Genomic DNA, 18,046 nt, shown 5'->3' on the forward strand with positions numbered 1-18,046 from the left:
TGAATCACTCCAGGTAGCCTGCTTTCAATGTTTAATATCCCCCCTTCTATGCATGTTTACTCAGAAGTAAGAAATAAATCTCACTCCCCCGGAAGTGAAAGGGTTAAAGGCTAACTTTGGTAACTTGCCCTAAAGCACTCCTTTGCTTCTCCCTTGCTCTCTTGGACTCTTAGATCCTTATTGCAACTTTGTGCTTCTCTGATGTTCTGTAGTTTCTCTGTTATGTAAAATTACTTCTCCACTTTATCGCTTTAACTTCTCATTGCAAGCAGGGGGAAAATGGGTGGGAAACATGCCTCACTCATTGGTCTCCCCACCTTTTTTACTCTATGTCCACCCACCCCATACCTCAGTTGTGAATCACTCCCCCACCCCCAAGGCTGTGGTTGGTGAAACTGGAGCTCTTACTTTGGGTTCATGATGGAGCGGCAATGCGGTATTTCGACGTTGCGCTTTTAAGGGGATTTTTTTTTTTAAGGTAGGGGCTGCCGAGTAGAGCAAACCTATATTTTTGGGGGGGATGGCTGCCAGAGGTTAGTGGTAGGAAAGGCAAAGTCAATACCATGTGGGAGCTCGCTGTCAAGGGCTCCTTGGAGGCCTCTCTCAGTCTAATCCAGTAGCCAAGTCCAGACACAGACAAAGGAATTCCTTTCAAAGCCTTATTCTTCTTTTACAACTTAACAACTATACTGATTGCAACTAGATCTGAGCAGCACAGTACCTATGCCCTACGTTGGAACAGTTGGTCCCCGTTTGAAAGGGAATTACTGGCAGACCCCTGAACTTAAGGACTAGGGAGAGTCCCTCCCCTTTTCCCTTGGATCCTCTGGGCGCAGCCGTTGTTTGCACGCCAACCTGGCATTATGCTTCCTTTCCGCGCCCTCCATCTGGCGCCGCTCTCTGCGTCTGCGTCGTGCATCCACCAAGTCTGCTATCTGTGCCTGGTCACTCCCTGGACTGCTAACTAAACTAGGAATGCTGGTGGGAGGAATCTCCGTCAGCTGTTGGTACTGGGAAAGAGGAGCGCGCCAGGAGCGACTGCTCTTCCTCAAAATCAGAACTACTCTGGGATTCTATGGGCTCAGTGTCCACCCTGACACTCAGAACTCCTGAACGGCCAACTGCAAAATGGCGGAAACATCAGGGAAACACAGGGAGGGGAAACATTGGGGAAATACCCCTTGACTAGGGTCAGTGAGGTCATGGGCAGGTGAAAGACACACCCCTGGGCAGGGCGATCATGCCAAAGTAAATGCAGAGGGTTCATACACACCTCAACAGAAGCATAGACAAGCCAGGTGAAGGAAAACAACCGGACTAAAAGTAGTCTCAGAAAAACAGGTTTTTCTGCTAAAATCTCTGGGGTGGCTGCAAGATGGCTATGACGTCATGTGCCCCGAACAACCTCCAAATGCAGCCAACCTGCAGCGAACCGCTCATGAAGACACCCCCCACCCCACCCTGACGCAATGCTAAGTCACTGGGGATAGAATTTTTACCCCACCCACAGTGGCTTAGCGTTGCATCTGAACAGGCCCAATATGTGAATTCAGCCTCAGAAAAGTCAAAGAACACCCCCTCACGACACAACCTCAATAGTTTTAGAAAACAAAACTCACCAAGTTCTAAATATTCAGAAATGGACCGCAGGTTTGAGAAGTTGTGCTTCAGTTTTTCCAGGCAGTCTAGGAACCGTTCATGTGTGGAGTCCCCTTTCGCCAGTATGGTGTCAATCAGGCTTTCTATGGTCTCTTGTGGATCCTTTATTTCACTCAGGGAGAAGAACTCTCCCTGCGAGAGGAGCAGGAGGCCGTCTGCTGCGCCTAAAATCAGCTCCGGGTCTATTTGAAGAAGGGCTAACTTCCTTCTGGCCTGCCATATAATGTCAGAGGGTTTTTCACTAGAAGCCATGGCTCTGAAATCGGCAGAGCTGAAAATGTAAAAATATATAAAAGAATAAACTTTATTCTCTCTCTTTTAAATGGGTTGCTTGAGAAGACAGCACATTGTGTGGCTCCAGTCACAAATATAAAATGAAGAAATCTATAATGGCACCATGTTTTTCATGGTATTTCATTTCCTATGTTGAAGCACTTCAGGCTTTCGATCAGATTCCAACCAAGTACAGTTGCCTATATTTTTTCTGACTAATACACACGTACACACAAAATACATACTCACAATACATGCTCCTTTTACGTGCTGTATAAATTGTATTTTTACTTTTTCATTAGTTATTGAGCTCCTACGTAGGTCATTTTACTGTAGATGTTCCATAAGCATGTCCGTTATAAACTAAGAAATATAATTAGTTAATTCCTTTGTTTCTTCAGTGATCTTGATTAATTACTATGTACTTTTTCTTTGTGTTACCTTTATTTTGTTACCTTTATTTCAAAATGAAATAAAATTTCATGAATAAAATAAAGGAACAGTTCCTCTTGTTGCAAAGAAGAACTTTAGGGAAAGTTCAGCAGGAAACAGTAGAGAGCCTGCCGCTATAGGACAGGTAATTACAACCTAGGATGGTGGTCTCTGTGACCCCATAAGGAGCTTCTCTACTCTAGAAAGGGTGAGAGATGCACAGCCAAAGAGAGGCCCAGATAAACTGTTCCGTGTGACAATGGTGCTGAAACTTCTTCCCCAGATATAAGGAAGATTTCTGCCTTCTCCTTTGGATCTGTGAACTATCCCTGCCTAGCACCATCTAAATGGGAATGGCAGCAAGATACATAACATACACCCCACACACGAAATCCTTGAGGCTGCAATCCAGTACCCACTTACCTCAGAGTAAGCCCCATTGAATTCAATGGGGCCTACATCTCTGTAGGCATGCATGGGATTGCACTGTTAGACTATTTACAGAAAGACCACCCTACATGCTGTCCTTCAGACCCACTCGGTGATGGGAAAATCCATGTCCACTGGTTAAGGACAGGAACACTATCTCCACTTCTCAAGGGCTGCTTGATTTGTCAAACTCTCTCCCCCACCCCCCTGCTCAGCATCCAAGATTCAAAATGGGACACTTTCTCCCTGAAAGGTTACCAGCTGCTTTGGAATTCTTTTCATAACATAGTGTTATGTTACATGTACCCCAATCCTCTGAGTGGTGAGGTTCCAGTGCTTACTCAGAATTCAGTTTCCTTGGAATGAAGTTACTAGAGATTGACTGGTGTTTTGAAACATTTGCATTTATTTACAAATATAAAAGCCTAAGGTTCACAGCATTTATTCCAACAGATGTCCCAAAGTCCACTGCTTCCCCATTAGATTTCTAGAAGTACATAGCTAACCCCCAATTGCTATTAGCTTCCAGAGTCTAGGAGCTTTTCTACACAGGGCTGTTAATCCCCTGCATCTACTTTCAGTTTTGTCACAGAATTGAGAACTGAGCACTATACAAAGAGTGTTTCCTTTCCTGCTTTTCTGCTACACAACCTCTAGGTGGCACTGTGGTATAATAGAACAGCCCAAAAAAACGAGTGAAAAAAGTGGTTTCTGTCACTTTCACAATTAAACGCCACAATCCCTTACCTAAACAAGTGCATGGAAACCTCCTTGTTATCCCCAAAGACAGGCTGTTTCCTTGCTGCCGCTATGGGAGGGAATTTGGAGGTGGCAAAGGGTTGGAACTCCTAAGGTGGGCTGCAATTCAAGCCTTGGGATGCCACATGCAATTCCCAGGCCACGGGTACTGCACTCCTGGTCTTGGAATGGGTATGCCACTTTTATGGTCCCATTTGTACACACCATTTCCCCTCAGAATGCCCATTAGAACAATGCTACATTATGACATAGCCACATTGTAGGGCATTCTGTGAAAGAAAACAATGCCAGCCATCAGCTAATAGGAGCCAGGATTTGCAGACACACACACACACCCAACCACCTCACCCCTGAAATTCACCTCTACCCTCCAAAATGCAAAAGAAACGAAGCAGGAGAAAGGGTGGGAGACGCTAGTAATACATAAACAGAAACACTGAGTACCTTGCAACCTACTAGAACTTCTAAACACTTGAGCCCCTAATCAGGAGTGCTTGGTAGGCCTAAGGAGCCATTATGAAAGACCACTCCCTCTCACTTCCTCCCCATCGAAAAGACGGTCTTCATGTCAGTTCTCTGGAACATTCGGGCCAAACTAGATGTGATGGTCAATGTGTTGTTACTGCATTTTAACCTCCCCGTTGTTAAAATGTAAATACTCAACACAGATGCCAGAGCTGCTCAGTGGCCTCGTTGTGACTATTTTCATTAAAACATACACACTAAATGCAATAACATATTTACATCATATTTAGCTGGCCTTTATTATTTGTTTACAATTTATGTATTTTAATTTACCCAGTAAACAAACGTTCTCTGGGCAAATTACAAAGGGTTAAAAGAACAGAATATAAACAGTTAAAAGAATCAAATACGAAACAAAACAGCAAACAGGGCAAGTAGGTGGCACAAGTATAAAGCAGAAACTGCCCGCGTGTGGAGGAAGATGGCTTCCCATCATCCACTCTATTCAACTCAGGCCATCTCTCTGGCTTCAGATCTGTCTATTCTTCTGTAGACACTGTTTATAGGAGGGTCAAGGGGGACAATGCTGCAGCCCTCGCATAAACCGCGCACGACCCTATAGTAAGACTATATGCTGTTAGCCCAGCCTGAGTCCCCTGGTTGCAGAAATCCTATCAGACCACCCTGCATTCCCTGGGGTCCCTGCTGGTGGTGGTGCTGCTGCTAAGATGCCGCCGCCGTGGCCTCTCCTTGCAGAGGTCAGGCAACTCCCTTCTTTCCCTTGCCAATACAGGACTGAAAAGTAACTATGACTCAGAGGGAGGGGAGGACATATGGACGCCAAAACAAGCGGAGATATAAGAGATCGCTGCTGCTGCGCTTCCCTGCCTCTTGCTCAAGATACTGTAAGTAGAAAGGCGGAGGGGATCCTCTACCAAGATAGAAGATTATTCACTTTAAAGCGAACAAGAACTTTTTCTCCCCCGCAAATGGCCTCTCCCTGGATTGCGTACTCAGGATTGAAGACTTCTCTCCAAGAATTAGGATTAGAAACTGAGGGTGCCACAGACTGAGGTTTGTTTTGCCACATGATAATTAAGGCAAGACTAAGATTAAGAAAACCCCTGCTGGATCTGACAGCCCAGTGTCTTGTCGCCATTAGCGGCTGGCCTGAGGTCACTGGAAGTTTATCAGGAAGACTTAAAGGAAGCGCTGCCTCCTCACTCCACCCTGCTATTTGTCCCCCAGTGTCTGGTCTTCACAGATCCATGTAGCTATCATTCCCCATTCCTGCCTTCACTCAAAACATGCACGACCTCTGCTCCCCGGGGGTTGAGTTCCTGAACTATGAACATTGTGAGCAGATCGCAATGCAAAATCAAAGTCAGCATTAATGTAAAATGCACGTGTGATTTCCCTCCGCTATTAAGGAGAAGCCCCGACCTTCTGTCCCCTGTGAGAGGAGCAGAGAGAGCGGCCAGCTCCCGTTACCTCGCTGCACGCACCATTCCCGCAAAGTCACAGAGTCCAGGAAACAGAAATGAAGCTGAAGAGAAACCGAAAGCCCGCTGGAGGCAAACACGGTGCTGCGGTCTCTGATCTATGCCTGCGCGGCTGTGACTTCGGGTCCTTGTGCAAGGGCCAGATAACTTCTTTTTTAAGCAAGAACGGACGCGAGCGTGGACGTATGCAAGAGCCCGACACCCTTTTGTCCTGGTTCAACTGATATGGAATTGGGTTCTCCGTTCCAGACAGCGGCATGCGTAGAATAAGCAGCAAAAATCCGCCTTTGTATCTGTCGCTGTGCTGCGAGCCTTTTCGCAAGAGAAGGCAGCTGTACTCAGCGCGGCGCTCAGCCAGCTTATGTGTTATGTTCTGAATGGTCCCAGCTAGACTCTACAGGAACCCAGGGCGCACGCTCGGCAAACATGAAAAGCAGAAGCTTCCCTAGGGGCAGTTTCTGCCTGCTCTCCAGCAGTTCACGTGCACATGCGTGCAACTCAGTGGTGCCACCAGTGCAGGACTTTGGGGTAGAAGGCCACCACCTCAAAAGCTCAGCTGACTGCGGGGTGGGGGGAGGCACCAAAGGTAGCAAGGTGGCCTGCGGGGGCGGGGGGGGGGCGATGCTAGCCTTTGGGGGAGTGGGGTGAAGCCTGCAATCTCTCTTTCTGAGGGCCAAAACAGACATTACTTTAAGTGCGCATCTAGGGGCTACAGGGTTTTTCTTCTTTTTTTACCCTACCAGTAGGCATTGTGGCCCAATCTGGGGGCATGGTTATCTAAGGCAGCACAATGTCTTGGGCTGGCTCTGTCCTGCTGTGGCATGACATAGACTTGAGGTGGGAAAAGGGAGGGTTCAATTCACCTGAGCAGCACCCACGATTTTTAAATTTTCTTTTACTTGCTTCACTCTTTTCTCCCCTTCAATTTAGCTTCCGTCTCTGCTCCGCCAGACTCTCCACTCCCCTCCTCGCCGTTAGCCCAGCCCAAGGCACCCTCCATATCTCAGGGTGGCTGCTGCAGCTAAGATCTTCCTCCTTGTCCAGAGGACAGGCAACTCCCTTCCCTGCACTGTACAGGGTTGAACTGTAGCAAGGAATCAGAGGGAAGGGAGGACATACGAATCCCAAAGCAAGCAGAGAGATATAGAGACCCCAGCTTCTGCTGCTTCGCTTCCTGCCCTCTTGCTCAAGATACTATAACTAGGATCTGAGAGATGAGCCTCCACCAGGATAGAAAATTATTTAATTTAATGTGACCAAGAAGTTTTTCTCCCTCCAAAAGTGCCTGTCCCTGGAATCTGTGCTCAGGATTAAAGCCTTCTCTCCCAAGACCAGCACTGAAACCAGAAGCAAACTGATTGTCACACCCCATCATTCAGGCTGCTCTCTTCCTCCTGGAATCCGCAGGTCAAATAAATAGAAATCTGAGCTCATTTGAATCCATTGCAAATTTTGCCAACATCCCTAATTAAAAGTATGTTATTTTATTTCTTTGCTCTTTTTCCTGCTAAGAAGTGGCAAGTCAGTTAGCAATGCAACATAAATTAGCAATACAACATCAACAATTACAAAATAAAATAATAATATACAAAACAGCACCAATATATTATTGTATAATAATATACAAAACAGCATCAGTGCCTGTAAAGAGAGCAAATATACAGATTCAGGGGGATAAAACTGCGTTTTCAATTATCATTAAAAGCCTGGTGACAGGATGCTTTTCACCATTTCTCAGAAGGTGGAATGAGAGGAGGCCAGGCACATCTCCCACAGGATTCAAAGCTTTGTTGCCAACACAGAGAAGGTCCTGTCCCTTGTACCAATTAAACTAACCTCAGACCGTGGCAGAATGTGAAGTGGAACCCTCCCTCCAGGTTTTAAGCAGGTGGGCTTGATCACATGGAGACATACGGTCCTTCAAATATCAAGACCAGCATTTTGAATTTGGCATGGAAACATACCAGGAGCCAACATAGCTTAAAAAGTCTAGGAGCAATTTGCTCCAGAAAATTGGCTCCTGACAGTAGCCGGGGAGCTGTCCACCAATATACCTGGATGGCTACTAGTTCAACCACAATATGAGAGGAAGAAAAAAATAATTCGTTGGTATGCTGCATTTTCTAATTTCTACATCACCGGGGGGCAGAATCCAATGCAGCCCTTGTATGCGCGGCCAGCCCCAACGATTTTGTTACACAAGTGGTCGCTACTGGTGATTTAGCACTTCTGGGGTCAAGCCTAAATGAGCGGAAACACTCATTTCTGGAAGGGGCAGATCAGCGGATCAGGCCCAACGACCTGCCCCCTTCCAGAAATGCACATCCCCGCTTGTTTTGGCACTTTCCCCGGGAAGAGCTACCTTTCTGGTCCGCAAGTGGTGGGGGCCGCTTGTGCAACGGAATTGGCAGGTCTTCTGGCCGTGTGCGAACCAGAATCAGCAGCCAGCTCCACTAGCAGATGAGTAGCGTTGGATTCTGCCCTTAGACACACTTTAGGAAGTTCAATCCCTGAAGGTATCCAGGGCACCGTCTATTGTCACAGGACTTTCTGCTTGTATGACCCAAGGATGTAGACAAGGTGCTTGTTTAAGTTAGCCCAAGCACCCTCGCCTTTCGCGGCTTATGACATCCAGAAGGGAGGGGATGACTGGCTTGTTTCGAAAGGTTGTCAGTTCTTCCCTACTGGTAAGAGTGGTGAGACCACTTCTGAAATAAACTTCCTTGAATCCAGCAGATCTGAATAATTATAGGCCAGTAGCTAACATCCCTTTCCTGGGCAAGGTGCTTGAGAGGGTGGTAGCAGATCAAATCCCATCACTTGTGGATGAAACTGATTTTCTGGATCCACCATCAGTCAGGGTTTAGGCCTGGTTTTGGCACAGATAATGCAGTGGTCACCCTGAGCTTTGCTTGGAGAGAAACAAGGGCAGGGTGCAACCCAGTTGATTCTCCTGGATCTCACAGCGGCTTCCGATACCAACAGCCATGGCATCCTTCAGGACAGGCTGTCTGAGTTGCGTGTGAGTGGTACAGCTTTGCAACAGTTCCATTCATACTTGGATGGCCATTTACAGAAGGTGGTGCTGGGGTGTGTGTGCTAAACTCCATGGCATGCGTTGGGGCCCAACAAGGTCCCATCCTGTCCTGCATGCTACTTAATATCCACACTGAAACTGCTGAGAGAGGTCATTAGGAGACTTAGAGTGCAGTGTCATCGGTATGCTGATGGCACGTAACTCCATCTCTCTTTCTCATCTGATCTTGGTGAGGAATTGGATGTGCTTAATCAGTGCCTGGCCAGGGTAATGGACGTAATGAGGGCCAATCAACTGAAGCTCGATCCAGATGAGACAGAGGTACTGCTGGTGGGTGGCTTGACTCTCCAGGTGCATGGTGTGCTACCTGTCTGGGAAGGATTTGCAGTCCCCAAATACTGGGATGAAGTCCATAGCTTGGGGGTGCTTCTAGACCCAACTTTGTCACTAGAGGTACAAGTGCCTTCTGAGGCTCAAGCGCCTTCTACCACCTTGGGCTGATACAACAGCTACAACTCTGCCTGTAAAGTGACATCCTTGCTTCAATGATCCATGCCCTGGTAATCTTGTTAGACTACTGCAACGCATTGTATGTAGGGCTGCTCTTGAATACAATCTGGAAACTTCAGTTAGTACAAAATATGGCAGCTAGGGGACTGGCTGGAACTGGGCATTCCATGCCCAATTCAAGATTCCCACGTAAAAATCTGGAAGATCCATGAGGATCTGGAACTCGGACCCAAACTTTTCACCATAGTTGCACCATGAAGTTCTGGATCAGTGCTTTCTATGGTTCAGTCCCTGGACACATACATGATCTGTGATTTGATGGTGCTTTTGGAGGCATCCCCATAAAAATCCAGGGGAATCATGAGTATCCATGCCTCAGATCCATGTTTGCAGCATGGCAGCACCACAAATCCGTGGATCCAGGATTTTCATATGAAATCCATGGACACAGAAATGATCTGTGATTTGCTGGTTATTTTGGTGGCACCTTCTGTTAAAAAAATCCATAGGATCCATGCCCCAAATCCATGTTTTTATGCCATGGTGGTTCTGTGAAGCAGGGGAGCACGATTGTTATTGATTCATGTTTGTTATATCACGCTCCATGAAGTACAGGATTGATAATTTTAATACTTTGCTCTGTGGCCATGGATGTGATCTGTGATGTAATGATGCATTTGTGGGGATACTGTATAAAAATCCAGAGGACCCATAAGGAACTGCATCTTGAATCCTTTTTTTTTTTCTTGTCATCCTGGATCTGAGAAATATAGGATCCATGCCACTGACATGAATTTGCTTTGTGATTCAGCTATGATTTTGGATGCACTACATAAAAAATCCAGATGATACATCAGGATCCATGCCTCACATAAATGATTCACACCATTTGAGGTGAAGCAGCAGACCTGGGATTCTTAGGGAGCAATCCTATGGCCACTAGTCATAGTCCTGGATATCTTGTTTTCCAGGAACCAACCTCGGAGCCCACGCTCTGAGGTCGGTTCCAGGAGAACCGGCCTACCCCCCTTCCACACTACCTTGTAGGTAGCGATGTCAGAGAATTCTGCCACGGATTCCAGTGACTTGTCCAATGCTGCACAAACCAGCTGGAGCCACTGCCGCATCCGCCCCAGGTAATTTCCATCCCGGGGGGATTCCGCGGGGTGGCGGGGGGAGGCCGTTCCGCCACGGATTCCAGGGGGCCGGATTCTAAAGAATCTCACTGGAGTCCATGGCGGAATTCTCTGACATCCCTAGTTTTCATTAAAATACTCAGAAAGGAGTTATAAAAATTAACCATTCTGATTAATTTTGATTCTCCAGTGAATCACTATAGACTTAACTGCATTGCATTGGAATTGGATGCATTGGCCGCCCGGAATCCGTGGCGGAACGGCCTCCCCCCCCCCCCGCGGAATCCCTCCCGGGGCCGGAACTTACCTGGGGCGGATGCGGCAGCGGCTCCAGCTGGTTTGTGCAGCACATAATTAAGACTTTATTAAGAAAACCCCTGCAAAAATCCATCTTTGTATCTGTCACTGCACTGCGAGCCTTTTCACAAGAGAAGGCAGCTTCATTCAGCCTAAACCTCAGCTAGCTTAACCGTTACGTTCTGGACGGTACCAGCAGGACTCCGCAGGATACCAGAAGGGACAAACTTCAAGCATGAAAAGCAGGAACTTCCCTAGTGGCTGTTTATGCACCTTCTCTGAAAGGCGGACAAACACACGGCGCAGCTCGGTGGTCCCATCAGGGCCAGGCATCGGGGTAGAAGCCCACGCACCCCACCCAGCTCAGCGTCCGGGGTACAAATTGGCAGGTCAAGTGCCACTTACCACGGCGGATCCACGTAGCCGTCACGCCTAAATCCTGCCTTCGCTCAAAACGTGCACAAACTCTGCTTCCTGTGGGTTGTTGTTGTTGTTCAGTCGTTCAGTCGTGTCCGACTCTTCGTGACCCCATGGACCATAGCACGCCAGGCCTTCCTGTCCTGTGCTCTCTCCCGGAGCGTGCTCAAGTTCATATTCATTGCATCCGTGATGCTATCTAGCCATCTCATCCTCTGCCGTCCCCTTCTCCTTTTGCCTTCAGTCTTTCCCAGCATCAGGGTCTTTTCCAGGGAGTTTTCTCTTCGCATTTGGTGGCCAAAATATTGGAGCTTCAGCTTCATTATCTGTCCTTCCAATGAGCAGTCAGGGTTGATTTCCTTTAGGATGGACTGATTTGACCTCCTTGCAGTCCAGGGCACTCGTAAGAGTCTTAGAGCTCCTGAATTATGAAGTCTTTAAAAGTTATGAGCAGATTGCAATCCGAAATCAAAGTCAGTATTAATATAAAAGGCACATGTGATTTCCCTCCACTTTCAAGGAAAAGAACCTACCTTCTATTCCCCGTGAGAGCAGTGGAAAGGCTGTCAGGTCGTTTGAATGAGACGGTGTAAAAGCCCGGAACGGCTTCTGAAACATGGTTTCTGGAGGTCTCGTAGCTTATTATATCAGTCCCATCTAGCAACGTGCGATCGGTGGGTTTGGTTGGCTTGGCTCACTTGGAATGTTCTGGCCATTGTGGGGTTAATAGTAATACAATATTGCAAGGGTTTTAGTCCCAAAATATTGTTCTCAAGTGTCTCGAACATGCCACTATTTTGGGCATTAAAAAAAATAAAAATAAAGGGGCCATTCTGAGCTGTTCCGTTCCGGCTTTTACAGCATCCCCTCCTTAAGGCGCTGTTCGCTTAAAGCGCCCCCAAAGTCGCAGAGCACAGGAAATGAACCTGAAGAGAAACCGAAAGCCCCGTGGAGACAAGCTAGATGCTGCGGTCTCTTATCTTGGTATGCTCGGTTATGAATTTGGGCCCGCCCTGAAAGACGGAGAATTTAAAAACAAAGAACAGATGTTTGTGGATATATGCAAAGAGGTGCCTTTGCGGCCTGGTTTAGCTGATTTGCAATCATGCTCTCCATTGCAGACAGAAGTACGCTTAGAATAAGCAGCAAAAAATCCACCTTTGTATCAGTCACTGTACTACGAGCCTTTCCACAAGGCAGCTGTGCGCAGCGTAGCCTTCGACCAGCTTAACTGTTATGTTCTGGACAAAGCCAGCAGGACTCTACAGGAATTCAGAAGGGACAAACTGCAAACATGAAAGGCAGAAACTTCCGTGGAGGCTGTTTGTGCACCTTTTCTAAAGGTTCAGCGTGGTGCAGCTCAGTGGTGCCATCCGAGCAGGACTTTGGGGTAGAAGTCTGCCCCCTCCCCCTCAGCTCAGCTGAGTGAGGGGGCACCAAACAGAGCAGGGCAGCCTTAGGGGCTCCCCTTGGGGGGGAGCATATAATCTCTCCTTCTAAGGGCCAGACCCACTAATGATGGGTAAAGCATGGAGAAGAAGATACTCTACAGAAGCTCCGTGTCCTTACTGGCAGCTTTGAGCAAAAGACCACATCGGAGGCAGGAGGAACTGGAGACAGTACCATGCAGTTGCATGGTGAGATGCGAGATGACTCGCCAGTTGTACCCTGCATGAGCCACTGATGTGAACACCTCCTGCACAGAGTGCTGCCTCAGCCTGACTCTGGCATTGCCTCTTGATGCCTGCCAGGAAGGACCTCTTTTCCCTTGGTGGCAGTAGCAGTAGCAGCTGAGTACTATGTAGCAGTTATGGGTTTAACTCTACAGTAGGCACAGGGGCTCCAATCTGGATCTGAAAATCCCCCTTCCACATTAGGGTCCCAGTCTGGGTTGGGATCCCTGCACCTACTGTGAAATTTTCAAAAAATGAAGTAAAAAAAGAAGATATGGCTGCTAGGTACAGATTTAAAGTCGAGTCTGTTTTAGCCTGGAGTGACTTACGCTGCAACCCGATACTCAGTTCCATGGGAATAAGTACTATTGGACACATGTTAGATTGAACTGAGGTTGCTTCTGAGTAGACATACCTTGGGTTGCACTGTTCCCACTCAGCAGTGATGAGGGACCTGCGATGCCTGGAACCAGCCTGACTGCACCCGCTGCTGTGGGAGAAGCAACGTGTTTTGTTTTGAGTAGCTACTGCACAGGCGTGACTTGAAAACCCACTTAGTTTCGATTGCCAAGATCTCAGTACTACAGCACAGGAGTTTGCATGGGGTCCCCTTCCCCATAAGGGAGGTCACGAGCTTGCCTTCCAGGAAGTAGGAAAGCGAAGGGCACTTTGGCGGCAGCAGGGGGAGGAAGATATGTAGCTGACAGAGGATTTGCTCTTGCAGTTAACAGCAAAGGAGGAGCAGAATGAACTGCCATGATTTCCTTCCCCAAGGTGTATATTTGCTGAGGAGGCACTCATGAAGGTGAAGCAGCCCCTAGTCCCCACCTGCCTGCCCCCCACCCAGCCATGGCCAAACCAACTGCCTCACTTGTCTGCTGGGAAGAATACAGCCCAGCACAACCACCTTTTTCTCTAGCCCAAAGAGGCAAATGGAGCCCTCCAGCAATACATAGGTTTATTCTAGTATTCATGTTCTGGTGACATCCAGGCTTGACCACTGTAATGCTCAGTGTGTGGGGCTGCCTTTAAAGACGGTTTAGAAACTTCAGTTTGTGCAGAATACAGCCACATGGAAACTGGTGGGGTCTGGGCCATCTGATCATATGACACTGATACTGGACCAGCCGCATTCATTGCCAGTGCATTTCTGAGCCCAAGTTAAAGTGCCGGTTTTAATCTCAAAAGCCTTAGGGCGCAATCCTAAAAAAAGACAGTTATTGAGATTTTTTCCCCTCTCCAATATCAGATATTTACCTTAATGCTTTTTTTTTTTTTTAAGCTGCTAACAGCAAATGTGAGAGGACTAGACCACTGCCCGCCCACCCGCCTCTTCTAAAGGGCAGGCCATGTAGGATTTTTACAAAATCTAAGTGGCACTTAAGGAATGTTTTATTTTTTATTTTTATTTTTTTAAAGACTCTTGAAGGTTTTACTTGCAGCCCTTGTGTTATCTATGTCTAATGATTCTTTCAAAAACGATTCTGACAAAAATAAAATAATAATTTAAAAAGTAAAGGAGGGAATAGTTTTCCCCTATATATAAATATGTAAAGATTAGATTAGAACACTGGTTGTTTTCCCAACACTGAAATTTAGAAACACCCTACTCAAAAAATACATAATGCGGTTTCAGCACCTATGTAATCTACCCCCCCCCCCCAAAATCTGGAGACATGCGGCATGAGCCTGTCAGAACCAGCCCTCTGCCCTGTCTTGGAAGCTAGTGATGATAAAAAGCTGAGTCCTAAAATTTAGTTTAGCAAAACCCTGCCCAAAGCACGTAATGCGGTTTCAGGGCCCATGTAATCTACCCCCATCTGGAGACATGCGGCATGAGCCTTTCGGAACCAGCCCTCTGCCCTGTATTGGAAGCTAGTGATAAAAAGCGGAGTCCTAAAATTTAGCAGCACCCTACCCAAAACACGTAATGGGGTTTCAGGACCCATCTCAAAAATGGGAATTAATGCTACAGAGTCATTTACAGGGGTGAGCATAGTTTTTGGGAAACCTAGCAGCATTTTTAAATGTATCTAGGGTGATGGGTCAATTGCAGGTAAGCTTATAGTAGGTTTTAAACATAAGACATAAGTGCTCTGCAGAAAGAACATAAAACTTTCTAACAACAGAGGGAAACATCGTGGTTGGATCCTGATATTCTGTGGACTCCTTTGCTTGATCTCTGTCTTCTTCATCTCAAAAGTCACTTTACAGGGGTGATCATAGGTTTTTTTTTGGGGGGGGGGAGGCTGGCTAGGGTATTTTTTAGAAAATCTAAGTGGCGTTTAAGGAATGTTTTACTTTTTAAAGGCGTTTGAAGGTTTTACTTGCAGCTCTTGTGATTTCTATGTTTAATTATTCTTTCAAAAATGATTCTGACAAAACAAAAAATACAGCAGTTTTCAAATGAGCCACTTTATTCAGAGTTTTGCTTTACAGATGTAAGAAAATATTTATAGGACCTGTTTCTAATCACTTTCATTACATGATTTAAAAATACATGATCAGTATTTTTCAGGGTTTTATCCAGTAGTTTAAGGGCCTTGTGTGAACGCCCAATTTTAGTCACCAAAATTAAAACTTTATCTTCACAATCTTGTGTTAGCATGAGACAATTTAGACTGTATCCGATTAGAGTAATAATATACAGTATACTTTTAAAACATATTTTCCCACATACAATTCTCAGCTTTCTAGAGATGACATTCTTTGGCCAAGATAAGCATTCATGTGAGGATTGTCCTGGTGCTTGGATTATACATCCAATACATGTATCATGTAGATAGTCAATTAAGCACTGCTTCAGAATTCCAAAAACAGTGGCTCCGACAATGCATTGCATTGCTCTGTGGCACTTTCTGGGTGAGCTGAAGCTTGTTTCATCCACTTCCAGGCCTAAAATACTTTTCAGGATGACATGGCCTGGCTGCTCCGTTGACAGATCAGCACAACCCTAAAAAGAAATTAAGAAAATACTTTTGGTGTCTCCTAAACACACACAGCATGTCTTTAATATCAATGCTACAAATAATCACACGTACCTGTATTTGAAAGTTTCCTATTGAGGCCATCTTCCATAATGCCACCGGCGATGGCCCCTCTGCTTTAATTCCAACAGTTTTTCCAAGGCCTTCTGCACCAACATTATTCACACAGGGGTCCTGGAAAATGGAACACTCTATTATGAAGCTGTATCCTGCCTGTAACCCTTTTGCAAACTTCGGAACCCACCACAAAATATCCCCCCCCCAACCATCCATCCTTACACATAGATAGAAACATTGAAATCTTACCTGTGCTACAAGGTTCTCTAGTGAAATAGCCTCCAGCATGTTCTGCCACATTTGGGAAACCTCGGCCTCCTCCTCGCGTAGAAGTTTAGGTGGTGGAAAAGCAGAGTCATCAGAACTGGTACTAATATACTGTTTTCGGGGGTCACGTTCTGCAGCCGGTGGAGGAATAGCAGATGGCCCCAGAGGGGTGCTTGGCCGCGCCATGATCTCTGTGCAGAAAATGTGTCTGGGCATGATAAAAGGCTGTTTTTCTGGGGGCAAGGCTGTCCCTATTGGTCAATGGGGTTGTGGGGCGTGACCTTACAGGGCTAGGCTCTAAGACCTCTTCCTATTGGTCCATGGCGGTGTGACGAGTTCGTAGAGGGGTCACATGATCCCACAAGACCAATCCGGGCGTGTCTTGGAAATGGCACCACGGGCCATCTCCGCACCCATACCCGCTAGGGTATGTCACCTTCGAAAACAGGGTGTGGATTAGAGTTTGATGCGAACCCCCCTCCTTTACTACTGCCATAGGATTGTTCGGTTTTCGGGAACTGAGCTCAGAAAACCACCTCCCCACCCCTTCCCCTGCCACCTTGTAGGCGGCACGGAGCATCCTCAGCGCTCCCAAGAGCAGCACAGAGTGGGTGGAAAGGGGCGGGGACCTGGGAAATGCTGGTACGAAGCTTCCAGTGCAGCGTCTGGCCTCCCCACCCACACTGCCCCGCAGTCTCCCAGCTAGACAGCCGAATTTGGCCATCTAGCTGGAACGTAAGGCGGCCCAGAGCACGGAGGAGACGATCCCCTCCGCGCTCCACCCGCCCTGCATTGAATAGGCAATCGCCTCCGAGTTCGGAGGCGGACGCCCATCCACATAGGATTGCCCTCTTAGGGTGAGAGAAAACCAGAAAAATTGTAGATCCACCAATCATGGCACAGGCATGGGACCAGATCCACCTGTTTTTGCTAACTTTTCCATAATTCGTAAACCAGGTTTTACTGGTGTAATTTTATAGTGCTTTATAGTATTTTATTGTATATTTATTGCCCTTCAGTATGTTTTTGCATGGTTTTCTTATCCTGTATGCTGCCTTGAGAGGGTTTTACCCTGAGAGGTGGCCTAAAATAGTTTTAAATAAAATAACTATTGCTAATTTTTCATATTGTTGTCTTTTGACATTTTACTCGATATTACTGTATTCTATATGATGATGATGACGTTAGCCATGATGATGTTAACCACTTTGGGCTTCCTTTTGGAGGCAAAAGTGGGATATAAATGAATGATAAATGTGTGTGCCTCATCCCCCTCCCGTCTTCTTAGTTCCTTCTTAAATCTTTATTCACCATTGCCGGGCATATTTTAATCCTTTTCCCCCTTGCATAGCTGTGTCCCATGCCTATGCATGTTTACTCAGATGTAACTCCCACTGGATTCAGTGTTTACCTCCAGGTAAGCATGCAGAGAAATGCAGCCTTAATTTTTATATGCCTTTTTTTCCCTTTCTGTGGATGTCTTTTTAAAAAATTCCTTCCTCTCCCTCCATCTCTTAATTTTGCTTTCCTTCCCCCATCTTTATTGCTCACACTCTTCATTCTCTTCCTTTCTGTCTTTATTTTGGTTTTTCTTACTCCTCCTGCACTGTCTTTTTACTTCTGTTACATCTCAATCCTGTGCATGTTTTCTCAGAAGCAAGTCCTGCTGAGTTAATGTAGACTTACCCTCATATAAGTGTGTATAGGATTTTAACTTTATACTTGCTGTAGACCATCCCTTCTTTTTCTCAAAGGCTCTCTCTCTCTCTCTCTCTCTCTCTCTCTTTCTGCTGCTAATGCAGGGTTCTTTTTACACACCCTGGCGCGGTTCACCCTAACAAGAAGCCAGCATGGGTGAATTTCCCCAGTGGGACTTCTTGTCACAGTGACAACTGCCACTTTGAATATTCAAGGCATGATGTGCAAACCCAGTTAGGGTGCGTTGTTGGGGAAGTTCACAAGCCACCTGCAACCCTAAAACAGCCCAAAGGTTCTGGGTGGCTTGTCAAGCACCCCAATGTCCCACCCTCGTCAGGTTCTCACCTGGCACCCGTGGGTGCTGCAACCCACTATGACTAAAAAGCCATGGTGAAGTGCAGTGATCATGCAAACCAGCTCTCTCTCTCTCTCTCTCTCACGCACACCA

At 46.6% G+C, this 18,046-nt stretch overlaps 1 protein-coding gene and 1 long non-coding RNA gene across 2 annotated transcripts in view; both read right to left on the bottom strand.

Annotated features, from left to right (window-relative positions):
• The window catches only part of LOC146342256 (interferon-induced very large GTPase 1-like), a 104,105-nt gene extending 91,107 nt beyond the window's left edge, over positions 1-12,998 (bottom strand). Inside the window, exons 1-2 of the mRNA XM_084806006.1 lie at positions 11,450-12,998; positions 1,620-1,930 (exon numbers count right to left, since the gene is read on the bottom strand). The gene's annotated coding sequence lies outside the window, so the exon portion shown is untranslated. The remainder of the gene's footprint in view (positions 1-1,619; positions 1,931-11,449) is intronic.
• Positions 12,999-14,988: 1,990 nt separating this feature from the next.
• Positions 14,989-15,876, bottom strand: LOC146342258 (uncharacterized). The gene is made up of 2 exons (XR_014783935.1): positions 15,631-15,876; positions 14,989-15,542 (listed from the first exon to the last, which is right to left on the bottom strand). It is a non-coding gene; the product is annotated as an uncharacterized LOC146342258 (long non-coding RNA).
• Positions 15,877-18,046: the final 2,170 nt, after the last annotated feature.

This window comes from Heloderma suspectum, chromosome 6 (assembly GCF_057233095.1).
Source record: "Heloderma suspectum isolate Gila_16-S chromosome 6, 16-S_ref, whole genome shotgun sequence".
Taxonomy (NCBI): Eukaryota; Metazoa; Chordata; class Lepidosauria; order Squamata; family Helodermatidae; genus Heloderma; species Heloderma suspectum.